The following is a 20,125-nucleotide window of genomic DNA, read 5'->3' as shown; positions in this document are numbered from 1 at the left end:
CCAAAGTTGTATCTTTCAAGATGTAATCAAAATGGGAAGAGTGAGGACGGCTTGTAGTGAACAGCAGAACTGTGTTCGGAAGTTAATTTTCATATTTCAACATCCCACGCCACCGCAGTTGGGATGTTGCACTCACCGCTTGCGCTTGCACAGGTCCTGTTCGTGTGGATACTCGGTCATCCGTATGCACCATCACCGGCACCACTGCTTGGTTGTCGACTGGGCGGATGGTGCGACTTCAAGGATACAAGTGCCGAGCCACGGACCATAACAAGCGGACGAGATCCACCAGATGGCGTGCCAGCAAGCGTGATGGATTTTCGACCAGTCGGTTGGCAACCCGGAACCATGTCAGCTGACCCGGCTGCATTTGATCGCGCAACCTTCTTCGGCACTTCTGGCCACGCCACCGCAGTTGGGATGTTGCACTCACCGCTTGCGCTTGCACAGGTTTGTTACCTTGAAACTTCATGTTACCGTAGCAACAATGTTTGCTTTATTGCGGTGTCGCGGCCCCATGACCTGTCCAACCGCTTCAAGGGGTTGGTACGTAGAGCAGTGTACTTTTGGCGCCTTTTGTTGCTTGGGGGCGACATCGAAACCAATAATCACTAATCATCAACCTCCCATGACCAAAGCGCAAGAGGAAAAACTTGATATGGTGTTCACTGCTATGCAAAGTTTGGAAGCAAGCAATGTTAACCTACTGGAATCGGTTAACAAAGTGCTATGCACTCACATTGAACTTAAAAACAACATTGAATCGCTTACCAAACGCGTACACGAAATAGAAGATAAATTAGAATCATTGACCGCCCAGGCATCACTATCGAGTCCGGATGCTAGTCTTACAAAAAGGGAAAACCAAATCAAAGACTTAGAATCATAGTGTGCATCAGGAGCTTCTACTCACCTTTCCAGCAGCAGCCAGCGTGACATTGCTTTAATGCATGACAAGATAGACGATTTGGAAAACCGCTCCAGGCGTTCTAATCTTATTTTTTATGGTATTCAAGACACGGGCGAATCAGAAGGGTGGGAAACGTCCGAGGAAATAGTAAAAAAAATTCTGCAAAGACCAGCTGAAAGTAACAGCAGCATCAATTGCACGTGCTCATCGCCTTGGTCGATTTTCGAGCGATCGCACTCGACCCATAATTGTGAAGTTTTTCAATGAATAAGAAATTGACACAATATTAAGCAATGGCCACAAGTTGAAAGATACAGAATTTGGGATTTCGCGAGATTACTCTGAGACAGTTCGTGAAAAGAGAAGAAAATTATGGCAGTTCTCAAAGACTATAAAGAAAGAAAAAGACCGCGTCAACCTTGTCTTTAATAAGCTAAAAATTAATAAGGATGTTTACATATGGGATACCGAACTCAATTGTGCGAAACTTGTTTCCCCTGTGGTTTCTGCAAATTGACGTGATGTAAGCCCTTCATCTTCAGCTAAGCTGCTACGAGCAACATCAAATAGCAATATTAGTACCGATGATAGTTGTCACTTTTTATACACTAACATTAGGAGTGTTACTAGTAAAAATGTCGCATTATCTTGAATTATAGACTCAACATCTGCAACCATTATAGCTTTAACTGAAACTTGGTTAAATGATTCTGTTCCTAGCAATAGCATATTCATTTGTGAATCAGACTTTAACATTTTTCGTTCTGATCGGCAAAACCGCCGGGGTGGCGGTGTCCTTCTTGCGGTAAGCAGACAGTACTTGGTTGTGCCAGTGATTATCAGTACTTTTCTGGAATGTGCAGTAATTTCTTTAAAATTCAAATCCAGTAGTATAATTGTTAGCGTTTTTTATCGCCCTCCAGATTGTTCACACGGTTTCGCTGCAGAATTCCATCGTATTCTTGCCGAGCTTACTCGTCGGTTTCCGCAGTCAAACATAATAATTTTTGGGGATTTCAGCTTCCCTGACATAGCGTGGTCTACTCAATTAACTTCTACCCGCCGCGGTGGCTCAGTGGCTAAGGCGTTGCGCTGCTGAGCACAAGGTCGCGGGTTCGATTCCCGGCCGCGGCGGCCGCTTTTCTGATGGAGGCGAAAAGCAAAAACGCCCGTGTGTACGAGATTTCGGCGCACGTTAAAGATCCCCAGGTGGTCAAAATTAATCCGGAGCCCTCCACTACGGCGCGCCTCATCGCCTGCGTTGCGTCGGCGCGTTAAATCCCACAATCAATCAATCAATCAATTAACTTCTAGCACACCATCCGAGTCTAATGCGTTTCTACAATGTTGTCTTGATTTCAACCTCACCCAATTAGTTACAAGCCCAGCACGGCGTTCAACCCACTGTTCGAATATTCTTGACTTGGTAGTCACTAACAACGCAGATATATGCTCTGATATAACACATCATAATGGTTTATCCTATCATGACGTGCTAACCGGTCGCATAGTTCCTCCTCTTATCAAGCGGCAAACATTTAGCAAGCTCATTCAAGGTTACAAGAAAGCTAATTTCGATCGTATTAACCACGAACTATCACTTTTTGCCATTGACTTTCTAACAGATAACTTGTCGCGGACCGTCGAAGAAAACTGGTTACTACTGAAAAACGCCCTCACTAATCTGATAGATAAGTACATCCCGGTCATCTCTATTAAATTCGATAATACTGCCCCTTGGTTTTCACAGAAACTTCGCCGCCTAAACAACAAGAAAAGATTATTCAGACAAGCTGAGAAAAGTAAATTAGCTGTTTCCTGGCAACGGTATAAGGAATGTGATAGAGAATATCAAAAATTGCTCAAAACCACGCGCTTACAGTTTTTTCAACGTGATTTATCATCCATGCTAACAAATAATCCTCGGCGTTTCTGGCGTGTCATCAATCCCAAGCATAAACCCGACATCGTCTTTACTGATCAGAACGGCGTAATAATAACTGGCAGTGACTGTTCGGAACTACTGAACAAAACATTTTCCTTGGTATTTACAGTCGAATCTTCCCTCCCACAGGCAACCATACGCAGTAGCACTGATGCTTTTATGCCTGAAATAACCATAACCGATGCTGGCATATTTTCTCTTCTGACTAATCTCAAGACTTCTTCTTCGGCTGACAACACTGGCTTAAATAAAACTATTCTAAAAAATATAGCACAAAGCATATTCCCAATATTATCCGCTCTATTCCAACAGTCTCTATCCACCGGCGTTATACCCCATGACTGGAAGGTGGCGAAGGTTGTTCCGTTTTTCAAATCTGGTGATCGTACCTCACCCCTTAACTATCGCCCTATTTCACTAACCAGTACCATATGCAAACTCATGGAGCATATTATTCACTCCCAGATCATTAACTACCTCGAAAAACATAACCTTATTTTTCGGCATCAGCACGGTTTCCGTAAAGGCTATTCATGTGACACCCAACTAGCTGGCTTCATTCACGAAATACATTCATCCGTAGACGCTGGAATTTAAGTCGACGCAATTTTCCTAGACTTTTCAAAATCATTTCATCGTGTTCCTCACCATCGACTTATTCACAAGCTTACGCTACTGAACATCGACTCTGCTGTTATAACATGGATAAAAGACTTTCTTTCTAACAGGATGCAATTTACATCAGTTAACAATCGCAACTCCTCTCTAGTCCCCGTAATATCTGGTGTTCCTCAGGGAAGTGTACTCGGGCCCTTGCTTTTTCTAGTTTATATTAATGATCTACCAGACTGCGTTAAATCTAACATAAGGTTATTTGCGGATGACTGCGTATTACACCGTAAAATTCAATCTAACCATGACCACGATATTCTACAATCTGACCTTAATGCTATAAACACATGGTGCTCAACCTGGCTAATGCCTCTAAACCTTGCTAAAACAAAACTAGTGTCCTTTACTAATCACGCATCCCAAAAGTATGCATCCTACATATTAAACGACAGCCTCGTGGACAGAACTTCCACCTATAAATACCTTGGTTTACATCTAACCAGTAACTTGACATGGAATAATCACATCAACTATATCCTCGCGTCTGTTAACCATTCGCTTCGTTTCCTTAAACGTAACCTCAGACATGCACCCGCGCGTTTATGAAAATTAGCTTATATTACACTAATAAGCCCTAAACTAGAGTACGCGGCAGCCGTTTGGGACCCTCATCAGGCATATCTAATAAATGACTTAAAAGCTTTACAAAACCGTGCTGTCCGCTTCATCTTTTCTGATTACTCACCCTATACCAGCGTAACCGAATTAAAAAATCGTGCTGAACTTGAAACCTTATCGCATCGTCGCAACATATCTCGCTTAACATTATTTCATAAACTGTACTACCATGCATGCCTTCATAACGAATTTATGTGTGAACCCGCCGCCGTTTTTCCGCGTCGAGATCATTCATGCAAAATCAAACGCATCACATGTCATACCGTTGCTTTTGCCGAATCATTTGCTCCTCGTACCACAATAGACTGGAATAATCTACCATCAAACATTGTTACTGAACCGAATACCACAAAATTTACTAATGCTTTGAGCAAAAATATCAATGTATAATATGTATCATCTCGCTGCCTCATTTCATTCAGTTCTTGCGTTGTCAGATGACACGTGGTAATATACCATGTGGTTATATTCGGTGTAGTTTGTTCTAGTTACTGTACCAATAGCTGTTCTTATTGTTCTACCGAATTTTTGTATTTGTTTTCACTCTAGCAATGTTAATTATTTCTACCATTTTTTAGTTCTTGTGTTTATTTTGTTCTTGTTCTAGTTTATGTGACACCTTTGTAACCCCCCCCCCCCCTGCCCTATGTAATACCCTCCCCAGAGGGCCTTCAGGGTTTTTTTTAAATAAATAAATAAATAAAATAAATAAATAAAAAATATCGAAGCACCTGCAAAACATTGCGGAAGACTCCTGCAAGATGTAGTGATCCGCAGGTGAAGTGATTCTGGGGTGAAAAGTGATTCTGGGGTGAAAACTTTTACGGTACCGAAGTTTCCTGTTATCGTTCTTTTCCATCTTTTTTTTTCAATTTTCTTAATGCTGCGCTCCACATTTGCGTATTTTCAGTGTGCATACGCCCCCCCCCCCCTATGTAAAACCCTCCTTTGAGGGCCATTTAGGGGTATTATGAAATAAATAAATAAATAAATAAATAAATAAATAAATAAATAAATAAATACAGACCAGTGTCACGCAAGCAAAAATTTCTTTGTTATTTTTCATTCAGATGTAATTCAGACGGCAAACATGGTGAACACACTAGTAGCAAATCATAAAAGAAAAAAAAAATAAAGGCGGCGCGAAAAAACTTTTGCACAAGTCATCTGCTGCCAATAGCCAGGCATGCTCGGCAATCCAGCAAGGGTGCGGCCGATTACTTTGCACGAACCGTAGAATTTGCGCGACGGCGGCAGTGCCGTAATCGGGCGAGCGCCACTTAACGTTCGAGGCGACAAAAAAAAAATACAGTTCCCTTGTTTCCGCAGCAGATTTCACAATGTGTGGAACTGTATTTACTTATTTATATTTTACAAAATCCGATGTACAAGCCAACTTGTTTCACGGAGGAGTTGCAAGAATTCTTTGAAATGGTGTGGGGCGGCAGTCAGAAATACCTGTGGTATTTTAAAAAGCAGGCGTGTTTCACTGAGCAGTTACCGCTTCAAATGCGAAAACATGAGCAAGGTCTGAAGCATTTTCGACATTTATTTTTTCTACAATAACAAGGCACCCAAGGCATTCCGGAAAGATGCTCTTCAAATTACGTTTCTTTTGCTTTGGTTGTCAGAGATTTCAACATCAATCTTCCGGCACAAAAACAAGCTGCCACGCGGAAAATTTCCCAAACTCGCAAAAGCATACAGCGTTTTGCCAGTGTCGATGTCTCAGAAATAGATGGCAAAAACAGCAGAAATCATAAAAGTTTGAAAGGAACAAAACAAAAATTGCATTAAACGTTGCAGCATCGCAAATACTGGGATATGTGTGAGTCAGAGCGCAGGTATTTTGTTGGCCAAGGGAATTGATGCTTCAAAGGCGGTTATTTGTTTGCCGTAGCTAATATGCATGTATTAAAGTAGAAAATCAGGCTTGAAGTAAATCACATTAAATTGTGATTGCGTGTGATGTGTTGCCGAAAAATATGTAAAGCAAAGTGAACATAAAAAAATGTTAAAAAGACACCGGTGCTGTAGTGATAAAGGTGATGTAGAAGCAAATCACGGAGCTGAAAGAACAATAGCGAAGATTCTACTTGTCGGTGGGAGAATGCGATAATGTGTAGTGGTTGTTTCGGCAGTGTTGTTAACTGTGCGATGTGCGTACGCTGCGTACCGCCCCAATAAGAAATGCAGAAATTTCGGTGACTGTGGACAAAGGCGTAATACAAAATTAGCAGAGCTTGCAGGTTGAAGTATGATGAAGCTCTAATCAGAATTGGGATAACAAATGAACCTTTCTTTGTAATCAAGATTACGTGCTCATGAAATTTGGGTTGAGAATCGAGTATAACCCCACAAATATTAGTGCGACGACAAAGTCCTATCTTGTCAAGTTGAATATAAAGGTTGATTGATTGATTGATTGATTGATTGTAGGGTTTTAACGCGCCGACGCAACGCAGGCGATGAGGCGCACCGTAGTGGAGGGCTCCGGATTAATTTTTACCACCTGGCGATCTTTAACATTCGCCGAAATCTCGTACACACAGGCGTTTTTGCTTTTCGCCTCCATCAGAAAAGCGGCCGCCGCCGCCGGGAAACGAACCCGCGACCTCGTGCTCAGCAGCAAAACGCCTTAGCCACTGAGCCACCCTGGCTTTTTTTTATTAAAACTGAGCCACCGTGGCGGGTTGAATATAAAGGGAAGGATGGCTGAGATTTTTTGCTGTTCCAAAGCGGAGGCTTAATTCCATGTTGCACTTAACAATACACAAAAATTTGACCCAAGTTTCATTTTTGTTGAGTAGCGCTTAAAGGAGCCATGCAGATGAATTAAAAGTTTGTTTTATTTAAAAGATGTCGTGTTTTGTAGTGCCCTGAGCGCTTGTCCGGCAGCAAAAGATGCCGTATTCACTGAGAAATTAATGAATATAGGTTAAAATTTTGATCCTCCCGATAAAACCATGATCTTCCGTGACGTTTCAATGAAGTCACAGGGGCGGGTATTCAAAACGAACTTCGAGTGCGTGATTAGGCTCTGCGGCCTTGCTTACCGTCAGTCCTCCCAGATGGCGCTACCATACACAGCCGCGGACCCTTGTCCGCCATTGCTTTGAGTTTGACCGTAGTTGCACTTGGCGTGTTTTTGTTACGGTAGAAAGTAATCGTTTCGTGAAACATAGGGCATGCTCGATAAACAAGGTCACCTAAGACAACGACGGTTGTGCCAACGGCCAGTTCGTGTAAGACAATTGCAAAGCAGCGGACTGCTGTGCAGCTAAAACAAGCGTTGCGTGCCCAGTACCAACAGCAGTGGGCCTCGGTACTTCAATGTTTATGTGTACTTTTGTTGTAACTATCATTGTTTAAAGAACCATTATTACGGCTGTAAAATGAATATGTATTACAATTAGACCCGAATAGACGGCTCTGTAGGTTTATAAGCCCTGCATTAATTGCATTTGCTTTTTGTGGTCTCAGCCAATCCCACAGCTGGGCATATGACATCTTAGGTTCTGCTGCCGGGAATGAGCTAGCGGGTCGCATGGCGATTCTGTTTCTTCGAAATTATATAGCTTATTTGAGCGAACTCTGCCTTAAAAAGGTGTCAGTATGATTCTAATGAGGCAGTCTTTGGAATGAATGAAACATGTCTTGTCTGCACGGCCCTTTTCAGGAGTGACGGCGTATGTTCCATAAATGCATCGATTACCCAGTTTGGTTGGGCGAAGTGCGGAAAGTCGTCCAGTCCAATACACCGTTATCGTGCAATACAGCCTTGCGAGTGTGCACTGCTCTCTGTTCTTAACACATTGCTTGGAGTCGAAGTACCCGCACAGGGTTCAGAGCAGTGGTCCAGTCTCCTAGTGCTTGCGTTCAAAAGAATGTACTGATATACTTACTGACTGCAGGGCGCATGTCCAACAGAGTCCGTAGCAACATGCACTGCAGCGCAATAGTTTTTTCGAATCCTCACTACATACACAGTGATAGACAAAATAAATGAGAACACGGGAATATGAACCGGAACACTCAAAATGAAAGATTCTCGATAGCAGAGATGAAATAACGGTTTGCTAGAGGTACAATTGGAAGACATATTTTAAATATTTGCGACGGTAAAAGAGCCACGTGACAAGTTAACTTGTACAGAAAGAAATGGCGCTATTTGTCTGTTTTGGTTGATCATTGTGTGTTCACGTTTCACATCTCTATGACTGCACATGAAAATCTTTGGGTGTCCTTAGGTTTCCTTTAACGACGGCAGCAATTGTCGAGTAGGTGGCGAAGCGGTAAGCTCAAGCTGAAAGTTTCGATTTAAGCCTTACCATGTCGACCAGCGGCTTAGCTGAAAGTGTGTTAATTGAGCACATTCAGTACTCGTTCTAATAGGAACGGGCCGATGTCACTAGAGAACGTTATCCCTAACATTCTACATTTAGGACCAACCGTGGCTAACCTTCACTTCAGGCATTACGACATATCAAGAAGCCCTCATTAGTGTTACATTGAACGTAAATTAAGGATGTTATACTCATTTTATACCACACTTATAATGAAGGGCGCTCCATAATGAAGGGCTCCTAAATAAATTTGACCGTTTTGGATCTGCGGCATTTATTCAGAACTCTTGAATCTTGACCGTCATTACGAGAAGTTTTTTATTCCTACGGGTATCTCAAAAAGAGTCCGCTGGATTGCCCCAGTGTACTCGCCGAGATCCCCCGGACGGCCCGAGGCTTTCGCTTATTGGACTAATAATCTGTGCAAAGCTGGGTCTGTGTGCTTGTGGCAAATAACGTAAAATTTCAGTTATCCCCAAGGTAGTAAAAAGCTGACACGCAGAACGCTGCCTAATTGGTTGCTGAGAAAGGTTTACATTTGAATTCTACATCATATATACTGTTTGCTACCCGAGAGATGACAGATAAGGTGCCCTTTACGGACTGTTTGCATTGCTGCTGTCATTGACCCCGGTCTAACTAAGGATATCCTCGAGTGTGCGCCGTTGTGTAAGCGTACCACCCAACGGGGAACATTTTCAAGACAATAGCCCGCGATTTCAAATCGGTCGTGCAGGAGAATGAACCTCACTGTTATCAAAAGCAATTTTTGTTCTTTGACATGCATAGCGCAGAGGTCGTAATAACTTCACGTCACATAAATGACAAGCTCGGCCTATACGGGAATCAAGAGTAATGTTGACAAAGCAAAAGTTCAGCGCGCACTGCAAATGGCTTGATACTAGAAACACATGTCACGAGAACAAACGTACAGGCCCCCCTGAAGCCATTTGTCACGTTTTTACGTTTGAAGCAAGTATATATGTTTTAAAGCAGGCCATCGACTTCCTCTCCGTCGGACATCAAGTGGCGGCCCACTGGTCTGTACTGCGCAGTACATAAACTCCGCTGGAACTTTATGTGCAGCCCGCGTGATACGCTTCCAACTCCAAATATATGTTTAAGCATTTCTTTGCAAACGCCAAGCTTGTCTTTCCAAATTCATTCTGTTGTTGACGAGAAGGATGAAAATCCCACCACTGGCCTGGACAACCAAACTATTCCTCCTTGTGTACGGCTACGCTGGAGTTTCTTTCTTCGTTGTGGTTTCAGTAAAATGGGCACTAAAGTTTAAGATAACGTTGGCCTATAGAGCTGCATTGGAGTGTGGCAGATACAAATGAGACACTGGGGCCATCAGCAGTTGTTTTTTAAGACCGCATAAGCCAAAAGCGTGAAAGTAGGTATCGCCGCCCCATATACTTTACCTCACTACATTTTATGGCGTCATGAATCTTTGCGGGGGAAGCGCGAGATTCGTGGAGCATGCCAAAGCGCTCGTACACCCGTAACACCCTTCCCCCTTCGCTCTCCGCCCATAATGAAAACTATACCAAATGGTTTTATTTTGTTATTTGTAACGATGGCTCTTTTGAATTTAGATTTTAGGAATGGGCTTAATCACCACGCAATTCTGGCGTACCGCAGGGTTTCGCGTGAGGACCTTGGCTATTGTTACTTTCTATGAGTGGTTTATCAAAGAGAACATCTTCTACAATCAGGCTTTTTTAGCGGTCGACTGCGTTACACTTGGAGGAATTTTTATTTATGCCAATCGCAGGGTTGTACACTATATGATGTGGCAAAATCCAGTGGTCATTTTCGCACGCGAACAAGGAAACGTACACCAACACAAGGTAAAGTAATGCGAACACTTTGCCCGAAACGTATTAATCTAGCGTGAACTTGACACTCACCCACATCCCTGTAAGGATGTCACCAAAATCCCTCTGTCACAGAAATCTCGGAGCCTATACATCGAATTACTTCTCTTTGCAAATACGCACTCAAAATATTGCAAGAAAACTGTAATCACATGCTTGTTTTCTTTTGGGCAAAATCTTGCTCCTACTTCATGAGATGTAAAGACCACCCTTTGTAACATGTTTGTTGTGTGACCTCAGCTGGAGTACGCCTCGTTAGTTTTGGACCTTCATGTCTGCTCGCTACTTCGAACCATTTGAATCATCCGTAGGCGCTTCTCACATTTCCTATATTCTAACTGTGCTCAATCTGCTACCGTTGCTCCAATAGAATCAAAACTGTACTTGGCTGATTTCTTTGTGCGCCGGAGAACGTCACGTCATTTGTTATACAGAATAAATCAGGCTAATCACACGCTTGGGAAATCGTTGCCTTTTTTGCCTACATATTTTATGCCAAGTAACGGCCACCAATTGAAGGCTGGCGTTCCCAGCAACCGGAATAACCCCCCGTTTAAACTAGTGCAGGTGTAGAATCAGCTCTGAATGAAACTATGCACCGGAGCTTGAAGTTTCATTGATAAATCTTACGACACCAACAGGTATTGGACGCTGGAAGTACAGCGAGAAAAATACGTACTTTTAGCTGGCTGCCACTTGACGACGTTACACCCCAGAGCTTGGCAGCAAATGTTTTTAGTTTAGACTTAACGTTATTTACCCTTAACGGCAAGCGCAGAATGACATGCCAAGCAACGCCAGACCCATTGCACGTTGAAGTGCGGGTACCAGTTGACCTCCAATTGTGACGTTAGGGCCAGCGTGGGTCCGTCGCGCACCCACGTAGTCTACTGAGCTGCGCAGCAACCTCTTGTACTGGTGACGTGTAATTGGAAAAATAGCGGTGGTCCCATTGAATATGCTTCAGTAAGTGTTCCAGTTTTTACATCCACAATATTAGGCACGGCCGCACCTCAGCGAGCATGACGTCCACGCACCTCTTTCATTTTTTAGATGCGACGCTGAGAGCATCTCTTGTCGGCGGCCCTGTCCTTCCTGCGTGCGTCCGTTGTTGTTGTCCGCACCGCTGCACCCCTCCTCCTCTCGCCGTGATAGCGCGCCCTCTCCCCCAACATCTGTGGTGCGCGCAGTGCGGCGCGCTCTCTCACTCCGCCGGTGGGCGGCGCTGCGAGCGGCGCAAGCGCGCTGTGCGCATGTGCAGCGCCATCTCTCTCCGCGGTCTCCTCTCCTTCGGGCGCGCTGCGCATGTAAGCGGAGTGCCGCGCTCCGGCCGGTCTCTCAGTCGATGGTCGTCCGCGCTCCGCTTGCGCTCTCTCTCTCTCTCTCTCTCTCTCTCTCTCGCATTACCCGACGATTGCTCACGGAATTCGAGTAATCGACCCAACGGAAACGCACAATGGAACCCCTTCAGTGTCGCATCACACCAGGGTTCTCGAGAGGGGAGGTGGGCGTAATTTTTGTTCAAGTCGTCGGTTCTTTGCTGCCCCAGAACATCTGTCACCGGGATTTCAGCCCAGTTTTACGGCGGGATTCTCCCTATGCTCAAATCCAAGGAACAAAGTATGTGCACATCATGTCCGGCACAGCAATCAACCGAATCGGGTGGCTGAAAAGCGCACCCTGCTGTTTCATTTCAACAAACGAGATACAACTGATACCACCTACGTATAAATAGAACAACTTATCGGTCATCGACATTGGGTACGGCCGCAGCGCAGAGAGCATGACGCTCGTGCACTACCTAGTCTTTCTTGTTCAGGTGAGAAAGCAATACAAGAAATGTTTTCGTAGTAGCAATGTGTTTCTTGTGGTGGTGCCATTCCCATGCAAATGTTCTTATTACTGGCTATGTTTTTTCTTTGACAGGTTTTTACAGCTGTCTGAAGACATAGAAAGCAACCATGGCCCAACTCTTCCAGACGTCATGAATTAAATACGCAAAGTAGCTGCACATATCATAGATAAGAAAGAGGAGGGCAAAGAGGCAACAGTATCTCTAGCAACCGGTCGCGCCAATCTGGATGTTCCCTGTCGAACATGGAGAGGTCGCCGAAAAAAGCTGTTTGTCGTTTGGAACAAGCCCCAACTGACCTAGCAGGGACGGTGGACGACCTCAATAACAGAAGTAGGCGATCGAATCGAATCTTACCTCTTACGATATTCCCGAAGAAGAGGATGAAACCGCTGAACGCCTTAAACACTAAATACCTGTAACCCGGCGCGGTGGCTCAGTGGCTAAGGCGTTATGCTGCTGAGCACGAGGACTCGGGTTCGATTCCTGGCCGCGGCAGCCGTTTTTCTGATGGAGGCGAAAAGCAAAAAACCCCGTGTGTACAAGATTTCGGCGCTCGTTAAAGATCTCCAGGTGGTCAAAATTAATCCGGAGCCCTCCTCTACGGCGCGCCTCATCGCCTGCGTTGTGTCGACGTGTTAAACCGTACAATCAAATGAAATGAAAATACGTGTAAAATTCATGGAGAATACGCTTGGTTTGAAATTAAGAGGATTCACACAGTTGGCACTAAAAGAAAAAAAACACGGCCTCTAATATTTAAATTTCCCGATTTTAGAGCTAAAACCAAAATATTTAACTGCACCAAACATGAAGGATATAAAGTATCAGGCAGCCAAGATTTCTGCCCGAAGAGTGCGTAATGTGAGTAAACAGCTGCGGTGCAGCTGCAAATGCAACAGAGAAAACAAAATTAAGGACGAACTGAAACTGGAAGTTAAATTATTGACAGTGTGTTGCTTTGGAACCAACATAGTGACAATAAATTACCGGTATCAAGAAAAACTAACTATAGAGAGAAGCGGGAACAGCCTGATCAGCCAGAGCAGCTTATTAATGTTTACATCAGTTCAAGAAGCACAATGAACCAAACAGAAGAATTGGAAGAAATTCTTATTGAGCACTCAACGCCAGTAGTCTGAATCACTGAAACATGGGTGTCGTCTCCAACTCCGAGCAGCCGTGCCTTTCCCACCAGGCGATACTGTTCTGTGCAAAGATGGATGCACTTGACGGGGTGGTGTTGCAATTTTAGTGAGGGACGACATTGCTACGATACACATGCATGACGTAGATGGTATTCAAGGCCTGTAGTGTAAGATTTGTGGGGACCAGGGTTCTAACGGCGGCCTAGCTCGATCCTCGAGATCCGGCCGCAAGGCTAGCTCCACTGAACACCGCCGCGGATCACCAACTTGGCGTATCGGCAGCGAACAGCAAGGAACACAGGACACAGAATTCGCCCACTCCGACGTTTATTGCAATGCAATAAAGGAGACGTCGGGCGCGTCGTTCTACACCGCCGACCACCTTAGCCGGGCGGGAGAGACAGGCGCGAGGGCGGACAAAGGAAGGCCAAAAAGGAGCGAGTCGTACTTACGGCCGCTCCCGACGATGGTTCGTGTCCAAAGAGGCCGTACCTCCGTCGTCCGCCTCGGACCAGCCTGCCGGAACTTCCGGGCAAAACCTGTCACGTGAGGGGTTCGGCCGCGCCCCCCGCTCTCACGGGGATCCTCCCGGAGGGGAAAGCGCGCGACCGCGGAGAGAGAGGTACCACCCCTCTCGCCTCCGCGGCGGGCCGAGAGGGATAGGAAAGGTGGCGGAGCTCCGCAATTCCCACATCCCTCCCCCCTTTGACCAAAGCCGCTCGACCTCGAGGGCTCCGGCGAACGATGACCTCACCGTTCGTTTCGCTGCCTGGCACACCTCCTTGAGCAAGTCCAAGAAAGTCCGATCCCGAACATGCGCAACTGCGCCAACGTCCGCGATGCACCGCACTGCCACCACCTAGTTCGCCACAATCACCACATAGTTCGCCACAGTCCGCGGTTGACATGATTTCGTCAGCCGGCCCAAGGTCCGCATGCCCCGCCGGAGAAGTAGGCTGGGCCGGTTGAGCACAGGGCCCGGGCAGCCGGCTGCTCCGAGGCGGTCACTACCCGCAGCGGTTCGCCCCGCGCCGACGGGGCGCTTGCCTGCCGCACCGCCGGCGGCTTCCGCTGCTTGCGGGTTCAGCAGTGACCACCTCTGATGCCCGGACCCGGGCTGGAGGCCGCGGTCGTAGTGCTGCCTCCCAGGTGGCCAGTTAGCCCAGCGCTCGGCGCACCTCGGACGGGTGCCTCCGCCAACGTGGAGGAGGGGGCGCGATCAGGTGACCGCGGGAGCCGGCCCGCCGCGCAGCTCACTCGCTGTACGGGCGGCGGGGTGCTGTTTTCGCATACAGCTGGCTCGTTCTCCCCGGGGTGGCGGCTGGCCCGGCTAGCTCAGTCGGTAGAGCATGAGACTCTTAATCTCAGGGTCGTGGGTTCGAGCCCCACGTTGGGCGCCAAAAATGTGGGGACCAGGGTTCTAACGGCGGCCTAGCTCGATCCTCGAGATCCGGCCGCAAGGCTAGCTCCACTGAACACCGCCGCGGATCACCAACTTGGCGTATCGGCAGCGAACAGCAAGGAACACAGGACACAGAATTCGCCCACTCCGACGTTTATTGCAATGCAATAAAGGAGACGTCGGGCGCGTCGTTCTACACCGCCGACCACCTTAGCCGGGCGGGAGAGACAGGCGCGAGGGCGGACAAAGGAAGGCCAAAAAGGAGCGAGTCGTACTTACGGCCGCTCCCGACGATGGTTCGTGTCCAAAGAGGCCGTACCTCCGTCGTCCGCCTCGGACCAGCCTGCCGGATTTTCCGGGCAAAACCTGTCACGTGAGGGGTTCGGCCGCGCCCCCCGCTCTCACGGGGATCCTCCCGGAGGGGAAAGCGCGCGACCGCGGAGAGAGAGGTACCACCCCTCTCGCCTCCGCGGCGGGCCGAGAGGGATAGGAAAGATGGCGGAGCTCCGCAATTCCCACAGATTATTGTAGGAAAATTTGTATTTTTATAGCAAACATATATTTACCACCAAATGCGGATTGCAGTACGCTGCACGCATGGGCCGAATATATGCAACCCTTTCTTCGGTACACTAAAAAAACTATACTCGCAGGTGACTACAAACTACGTTCAATAGACTGGAAAACACTCGATAACGCCTGTGCCGATTCGTCCTGCGAAGAGGCGATGTTGGAAAATGGTTTTTTAACCTTGAATTTAAGCAGAATATACATGCCTCAACACGAGTCACTTAGCCGCCGTATACTACACCTTAGTTTTAAAGTGGCAGCATTACAAATGACACAATTTCTTCAGAAGCAGTCTCTTAAATTGCAGATTACGAGGGAATCACATGCTCTTTAACGCTATAAACCCCCGGCCGGTTCCAAATAAAATACCCAGATATACGACTGGACACCTTTAAACTAAACACTAAACTAAACACTAGACCCCTTTACATGGCATTTATAGAGTATGTGAAAGCGTTTGACTCGGTACAAATCACAGCCGTGCTAAAAGCATTAAAGGACCAGGGAATAGAAGAGACCCAACGAAGACTTCTAGACGGCACATCTATAAGGAACGTACGGAACTGATACCATTTCAACAGCAAAGTGATCAATTCCCCATCCAAAAGGAAGTAAGACCGGGAGACACTATCTGGCCGAAGCTGTGCACAGCTTGTCTGGATGGGATATTCAGAAATTTTTAAAGGGAAAAGAAAGGTTTAAGGATAAATAGAGAATACTTGAGTCATTTGAGATTTGCAGAAGACAGTATTGCTGGGTAAGACTGCAGAACACCTGCAAAAAATGCTTGAAGAACTACAAACAAAATTCCTGTACGTAGGACTAAAAACGAATATGAATAAATCTAATGTAATGAGCAATAAGCATGCCGTAAGCGCCCTGTTCAGCTTAGGAGACGAACTATATACTACTAAAGGAATATACTATACTACTAATACTATACTACTATACTATATACTACTATAGTATAGTACTATATAGTATAGTACTATAGCATAGTACTATAGTATAGGACGAACTGTATACTACTAAAGGAATTAGGATAAGAATAGTATTACTTCGGACAGATTGTTAGTGCTGACCCCATCGACGAGAGAAGAATACTGCGCAGAATAGGTATGGGCAGTGGAGCACTCGGCAAGCACTCCGAAATAATGGAAAGGTACCTCTCTCGCTCAAAAGAAAAATAAACAACCGGTGCATAGTGCATACTTCCGGTGATGACCTACGGAGCAGAAACTTGGCACCTTACTAAACAAATTGAAAGCAAACTTAGATCTGCTCAACGGGCCATGAAACGAATAATGATGGGAGTAACACCTATGGTGGCGAAACAAGCTTCGTGGATCAGGGAACAAACACTAGTAGATTATATCATAGGTAATGTAAACAAAAAGAAATGGAATTAGGCTGGCCATGTACGGAGATGAAGAGACAGCCGGTGGACAATTTAGGGTAACAGAGTGGATACCAAGAGATGGGTCTAGAGGACAGGGAAGGACAACAACTCGATGGAGGGATACGATACCGAGGTTTGGTGGCCAGCAGTGGAGTGGGACGGGGCAGGACAGAAAACGCTGGAAGTCAGTGGGAGAGGCCTTCGCCCTGCGGTGGGCTTAGCAGGCTGTTTATGATAATGATTATAATGACGATGAAATGCGAATGACGTCAGCTTTTGAGAATTCTTGGGAGACTCTTATTCTTAATTTTTTCACTGTTACAACGATGAAAGAATGTCAACTGATAACCTACGGTTGCATTTCAAAGCCAATGTCCACCACTATCTTGTAAAATACATCCTGAAAAAACGCAAAAACCGTACGCAAAACGAACCAATGAATATCAAGAGAGATTATATATTTGAAACGCAAAACTTTAAAGGCTCAGGATGCTTACACAAAATACCTTGTTTATTCGAGAGTACGAAATAAATGATTAACCTCGCGTGATGAAAACATCAGTCAAAACGGCTAAGCAAAAGTACTTAAATGTAACCTTAAATAACTTTGCTAAACGGTTAGTTCTGTTATCGCGAGGAGGTTGCATTGTATAAGTCGCTGCACGGGTCTCATCGATATGATTGAGCTTTTAAACAGGGGCCAAGGCCTTTCGTAACACATGTTGTACCATGTGTTAATGAGCGTGTATGTTGTTCACCTTTCACTACTGTACTCTTTGCTGCCAAAGCCTTTGTTAGCCTTCCAGTATGTACAAATAAATAAACAAATGATTATTAGCGCAGATATGTTACTAGTGCTTCGGAAGCAGAAGGAAGCAATAACAAAAACAAGAAATTGAAGCGTCCTAATATTCAAATGATAGTCGATGCATGCTGTCAGTGTTTATGAACCGTTTCAGAAAAACCTATGGCTTTCAATGACGGTTGTCAGGGGTTGCAAGCATTCTATTGGGGGCATCCAGTATGCTCCCAGGCAGGTGGAAGGAATCACATTCGCGAGAGACCTCAGCACCACAACAGTTTTCGGATTTTCCACTTTAGTGTCGTCTTCTGAACCGAAAGAGGTATATAAGTTGTCTTGCAATGGCTCGCTCGATGGGTAACCGCGTAGAGTGCTGGCCACTCAACATTACATGTTAGTTCGCGGTGTCGCTGCATTGACCGAATTTTACCTGCCTTTATTCCGTAAGAAACAACCAGCCCACCCGGCTAGCTACCACCTGAATGGTGCATCCGTTGTTCATTTTGATTTTTTAGGTAGTATGAGATGCGGTTCTGCCGTAAACACAGAAGTGGGACTTATGGGAAGTATTTTCACAGATTTCTTTCTCCGCTAGTACGTCATTTCGACGCAAGCGAAATAGTGTCGTAGTAAGAATATTGTTGTAACAGTGCTTGACATTATGAAAAGGAAAGCAAGGTCATTGGTGCTTTTAAAGCCCATGCTGTAACTGGGACACGCTTTACTCAACCGCTGTTGTAACTAAACTTGGAATGTGCAATGCAGTCTAATGAGAACTCATGATGTCCCCCATGAGGCAAAAAATTCGGCTTTGTCGGCACCAGATGTACCCGAAGTTCCGCACATTCCAAACTGCCTAGATGGTCTCTAATAAAGGGGTAGAGGTATACATTCGCTGAGGAAAATCAGGGCACGGCACCTATAAGCAAAGACTTCACAGGACCCGCACACTTAGAAATTTGGACGTCGGTAGCATCCAGAAGTACGAACAATACGCGGCCTCCCTGTTAGAGCCCTTCAGGAGCCGCATGCAAACTTGCAAGAGCGCAAACAAATAAGAAACAAACAAACAAGAAGCACACAAACAAACGCGCTCAGTCAAGAACGACTCGCTCTACGTAACACCATGAGATTCAAGACATGTGGTAAAGTTTGTTTTCTTTAAAGGCGTCTTTTGAGGGTGAAGAACAAAAATGCATGGGATATTATCCTGTAAAGCTTCGCTTTAAAGACTGCACCAGGAACGTCGCGTACTGTAATTGAAAAGCGTTATACACCCACAATGAAAAAGCCGGCTTTGTGAGCAGCGGATGACCCCAAATTCGAAGGGCCTTCAACTGAAACAAAAAGAGGGTGTCGCGACAGGAACTTCACGCACTTGGGATGACACCAAAGCTCCAGGATGCTCAAATATCTGGTGTGCCGCCAATTTTCATGGTCTAAGGTCTAAGGACGTTTGACAACGCAAGGGCCGAGACATGAATATTCCAACACGCCGCCTCCGGCGTTGGGCTCTTCGCCTACAGGAGTACTCTTATTCAGTCGGCTACAGATCCGGCCGACTGCACCAGGACACCGACTGTCTGTCACGCTACCCCGTAGAACCTCCCGAGCCTACGTGTTCCGATGCGTTGCCATCTCTTCTGGGGATTTTCTCTTTCTTCCGGCTAGGTAAAGAGCAGCGCCTGGATTAATTTTCGCTCGACATAATTAAACGCCTGAGTAACGCCCCTTCGCACCCATCAGTACGATTCTTCCAACTCAAGGTCGGTGTGCTTTATCGTAAGAATGCACGCCTGGAACGTACCGAGCTGCTCCCGGTTGTGCCTGACCACCTTCGTTTGGATGTCTTCAAGCAGCTGCGCGACCATCCAACAGCTGCTCATTTAGGAGTTTCCAGAACGTATGACCGTGTCCGATGGCGTTTCTTCTGGCCAGGGCTTTACCGCACTATTCGCCGTTAAGTCGGTGCATGCGACAAGTGCCAATGTCGGAAAGATCCAACGACGCCGCCCACCGTCCCTCTTCAGCCACTGGACACACCGGTCGAACCATTTTTCCGCGTTGGTTTAAACCTGCTTGTCCCCTTGGCCGAGTCTGGGGCCGGAAATCGGTGGACTGCAATGGCCACTGATTATGCGACACCTTACGCAATAACACGGACCCTTCCGAACAGCTGCGCTACCGATGTCGCAGATTTTCTCCATTACGAGGTGATCTTCCATCATGGTGCTCCCCGTCAGCTACTGAATGACATCGGACGAAACTTCCTGTCGCGAGGAGTCGACGACATCCTTCGCTCCTGCGCAGCCTGACACAAGTTTACGACTTCCTACCATCCGCAGACGAACGGTCTTACAGAGTGACTTAAAAGAACTCTAGCGGATATGCTTTGCATGTACGTTTCGGATTACCGGATGTTACGACACATTTGATACGCACGCTGTAAAGGGTACGCGAGGTGAGCTGTGAGTCGGGATCATCATCAAGGAGGGAAGATGAAGACGCTGACAGAGACGCGCGTGTAGTTCGGTCCCATGCTTGGACGGCGCTCTCTTATATCGTGCCTTCCGTATTC

At 46.1% G+C, this 20,125-nt stretch overlaps 1 non-coding gene across 1 annotated transcript; it reads left to right on the top strand.

Moving 5' to 3' along the window:
• Window positions 1–14,698: 14,698 nt before the first annotated feature.
• On the top strand, window positions 14,699–14,771 carry Trnak-cuu (transfer RNA lysine (anticodon CUU)). Its single transcript has one exon. It is a non-coding gene; the product is annotated as a tRNA-Lys (tRNA).
• The last annotated feature ends 5,354 nt before the right edge of the window (window positions 14,772–20,125 follow it).

This window comes from Haemaphysalis longicornis, unplaced genomic scaffold, assembly GCF_048455015.1.
Source record: "Haemaphysalis longicornis isolate Haplotype H1 unplaced genomic scaffold, Haemaphysalis longicornis Haplotype H1 scaffold_9, whole genome shotgun sequence".
Classification (NCBI taxonomy): Eukaryota; Metazoa; Arthropoda; class Arachnida; order Ixodida; family Ixodidae; genus Haemaphysalis; species Haemaphysalis longicornis.
The sequence above is the reverse complement of the archived record's forward strand: the minus strand, read 5'-3'. Positions and strand labels throughout refer to the sequence as shown.